The following is a 4,909-nucleotide window of genomic DNA, read 5'->3' as shown; positions in this document are numbered from 1 at the left end:
CAGTCCATCAAACTAATACAGTCCCTCAAACTAATACAGTCCATCAAACTAATACAAACCCTCAAACTAATACAGTCCATCAAACTAATACAGGCCCTCAAACTAATACAGGCCCTCAAACTAATGCAGTCCATCAAACTAATACAGTCCATCAAACTAATACAGTCCCTCAAACCAAAGCAGACCCTCAAACTAATACAGTCCATCAAACTAATACAGACCATCAAACTAATACAGTCCATCAAATTAATACAGTCCATCAAACTAATACAGTCCATCAAACTAATACAATCCCTCAAACTTATACAGTCCATCAAACTAATACAGTACGTCAAACTAATGCAGACTCTCAAACTAATACAGTCCATCAAACTAACACAGCCTCTCAAACTAATACAGTCCATCAAATTAATACAGCCTCTCAAAGTAATACAGTCCATCAAACTAATACAGCCTCTCAAGCGAATACAGTCCATCAAATTAATACAGCCTCTCAAAGTAATACAGTCCATCAAACTAATACAGTCCATCAAGCTAATACAGTCCATCATAGTAATACAGCGCCTCAAACTAATACAGTCCATCAAACTAATACATTCCATCAAACCAGTACAGTCCATCAAAGTAATACAGTCCATCAAACTAATACAGCCTCTGAAACTAATACAGTCCATCAAACTAATACAGTCCATCAAACTAATGCAGTCCATGCCACTAATACAGTCCATCAACCTAATGCAGTCCATCAAACTAATACTGTCCATCAAACTAATACAGTCCATCAAACTAATACAGTCCATCAAATTAATAAAGTATATCAAACTAATACAGCCTCTCAAACTAAAACAGTCCATCAAACTAATACAGTCCCTCAATCTAATACAGTCCGTCAAACTAATACCGTCCATCAAACTAATACAGTCCATCAAACGAATGCAGTCCTTCAAACTAATACAGTCCCTCAAACTAATACAGTCCCTCAAACTAATACAGTCCAGCAAACTAATACACTCCATCAAACTAATACCGTCCATCAAACTAATACAGCCGCTCAGACTAATACAGTCCATCAAACTAATACAGTCCATCAAACTACTACAGTCCCTTAAACGAATACAGTCCATCAAACAAACGCAGTCCCTCAAATTAATGTAGTTCATCAAACTAATACAGGGCCTCAAACTAATACAGTTTATCAAACTGATACAATCCATCAAACCAAAACAGTCCATCACACTAATGCAGTCCCTCAAACTAATACAGACCCTCAAACTAATACAGTCCATCAAACTAATACAGCCGCTCAGACTAATACAGTCCATCAAACTAATACAGTCCATCAAACTTCTACAGACCCTTAAACGAATACAGTCCATCAAACTAACACAATCCATCAAACTAATACAGTCCCGCAAACTAATACAGTGCATCAAACTAATACAGACCCTCAAACTAATACAATCCATCAAACTTATACAGACCATCAAACTAATACAGTCCAACAAACTAATACAGGTCCTCAAACTGATACAGTCCATCAAACTAATGCAGTCCATCAAACTAATACACGTCCTCAAACTGATACAGTAAATCAAACTAATGCAGTCCATCAAACTAATACAGTCCATCCAACTAATACAGTCTATCAAACTAATAGAGTCCATCAACCAATACAGCCCATCAAACTAATTCATTCCATCAAACTAATACAGTCCATCAAACTAATACAGTCCCTCAAACTAATGCAAATCTCAAACTAATACAGTCCTCAAACTAATACAGTCCATCAAACTAATACAAACCTTCAAACTAATACAGTCCATCAAACTAATACAATCTCTCAAACTAATACAGTCCATCAAACTAATACAGTCCATCAAACTAATACAGTCCCTCAAACTAAAGCAGACCCTCAAACTAATACAGTCCATCACACTAATACAGTCCATCACACTAATACAGTCCATCAAACGAATAAAGACCATCAAACTAATACAGTCCATCAAACTAATACAGACCCTCAAACTTACACAGTCCATCAAACTAATACAGTCCATCAAACTAATGCAGCCTCTCAAACTAATACAGTCCATCAAACTAATACAGCCTCTCAAAGTAATACAGTCCATCAAACTAATACAGCCTCTCAAGCTAATACAGTCCATCAAATTAATACAGCCTCTCAAAGTAATACAGTCCATCAAGCTAATACAGTCCATCAAACTAATACAGCCTCTGAAACTAATACAGTCCATCAAACTAATACAGTCCATCAAACTAATACAGTCCATCCCACTAATACAGTCCATCAAACTAATGCAGTCCATCAAACTAATACAGTTCATCAAACAAATACAGGGCCTCAAATTAATACAGTTCATCAAACTAATACAGTCCATCAAACTAATACAGTCCATCAAACTAATACAGTCCATCAAACTAATACAGTCCATCAAACTAATACAGTCCATCACACTAATACAGTCCCTCAAACTAATACAGTCCCTCAAACTAATACAGTCCATCAAACTAATAAATTCCATCAAACTAATAGAGTCCCTCAAATTAATGTAGTTCATCAAACTAATACAGGGCCTCAAACTAATACAGTTTATCAAACTGATACAATCCATCAAATTAATACAGTCCATCAAACTAATACTGTCCATCAAACTAATGCAGTCCATCAAACCAAAACAGTCCATCACACTAATGCAGTCCCTCAAACTAATACAGACCCTCAAACTAATACAGTCCATCAAACTAATACAGCCGCTCAGACTAATACAGTCCATCAAACTAATACAGTCCATCAAACTACTACAGTCCCTTAAACGAATACAGTCCATCAAACAAATACAGTCCTTCAAACTAATACAGTCCTTCAAACTAATCCAGTCCATCACACTAGTACAGTCCATCAAACTAATACATTCCATTAAACTAATACAGTATCTCAAACTAATACAGTCCATCAAACTAATAGAGTCCATCACACTAATACAGTCCATCAAACTAATACAGTCCCTCAAACTAATACAGTCCCTCAAACTAATACAGTCCATCAAACTAACACAATCCATCAAACGAATACAGTCCCGCAAACTAATACAGTGCATCAAACTAATACAGACCCTCAAACTAATACAATCCATCAAACTTATACAGACCATCAAACTAATACAGTCCATCAAACTAATACAGTCCATTAAACTAATACAGTCCCTCAAACTAATACAGTCCATCAAACTAATACAGTCCATCACACTAATACAGACCATCAAACTAAAATAGTCCCTCAAACTAATACAGTCCATCAAACTAATACAGTCCATCAAACTAATACAATCCATCAAACTAATACAATCCAACAAACTAATACAGTCCATCAAACTACTACAGTCCCTTAAACGAATACAGTCCATCTAACTAATACAGTCCATCAAAGTAATACAGTCCATCAAACTAATGCAGTCCCTCAAACTAATACAGTCCATCAAACTAATCCAGTCCATCACAGTAATACAGTCCATCAAACTAATACAGACCCTCAAACTAATGCAATCCCTCAAACTAATGCAGTCCATCAAACTAATAAAGACCATCAAATTAATACAGTCCATCAAACTAATACAGTCCATCAAACTATTACAGTCCATCCAACTAATACAGTCCATCAAACTAATAGAGTCCATCAAACTAACACAGCCCATCAAACTAATTCAGTCCATCAAACTAATACAGTCCATCAAACTAATACAGTCCCTCAAACTAATGCAAATCTCAAACTAATACATTCCTCAAACTAATACAGTCCATCAAACTAATACAAACCCTCGAACTAATACAGTCCATCAAACTAATACAGGCCCTCAAACTAATAGAGTCCATCAAACTAATGCAGTCCATCAAACTAATACAGTCCCTCAACCTAATACAATCTCTCAAACTAATACAGTCCATCAAACTAATACAGTCCATCAAACTAATACAGTCCCTCAAACTAAAGCAGACCCTCAAACTAATACAGTCCATCAAACTAATACAGACCATCAAACTAATACAGTCCATCAAATTAATACAGTCCATCAAACTAATACAATCCATCAAACTAATACAATCCCTCAAACTGATACAGTCCATCAAACTAATACAGTACATCAAACTAATGCAGACTCTCAAACTAATACAGTCAATCAAACTAATACAGCCTCTCAAACTAATACAGTCCATCAAATTAATACAGCCTCTCAAAGTAATACAGTCCATCAAACTAATACAGCCTCTCAAGCGAATACAGTCCATCAAATTAATACAGCCTCTCAATGTAATACAGTCCATCAAACTAATACAGTCCATCAAGCTAATACAGTCCATCATACTAATACAGCGCCTCAAACTAATACAGTCCATCAAACTAATACATTCCATCAAACCAGTACAGTCCTTCAAAGTAATACAGTCCATCAAACTAATACAGCCTCTGAAACGAATACAGTCCATCAAACTAATACAGTCCATCAAACTAATACAGTCCATGCCACTAATACAGTCCATCAACCTAATGCAGTCCATCAAACTAATACTGTCCATCAAACTAATACAGACCATCAAACTAATACAGTCCATCAAACTAATACAGTTCATCAAACTAATACATGGCATCAAACTAATACAGTTCATCAAACTAATACAGTCCATCAAACTAATACAGTCCATCACTCTAATACAGTCCATCAAACTAATACAGTCCATCAAACTAATACAGTCCATCACACTAATACAGTCCCTCAAACTAATACAGTCCCTCAAACTAATACAGTCCATCAACCTAATGCAGTCCATCAAACTAATACTGTCCATCAAACTAATACAGACCATCAAACTAATACAGTCCCTCAAACTAATG

Source organism: Pristiophorus japonicus, chromosome 29, assembly GCF_044704955.1.
Source record: "Pristiophorus japonicus isolate sPriJap1 chromosome 29, sPriJap1.hap1, whole genome shotgun sequence".
Classification (NCBI taxonomy): domain Eukaryota; kingdom Metazoa; phylum Chordata; class Chondrichthyes; family Pristiophoridae; genus Pristiophorus; species Pristiophorus japonicus.
This window is presented reverse-complemented; position numbering follows the sequence as displayed.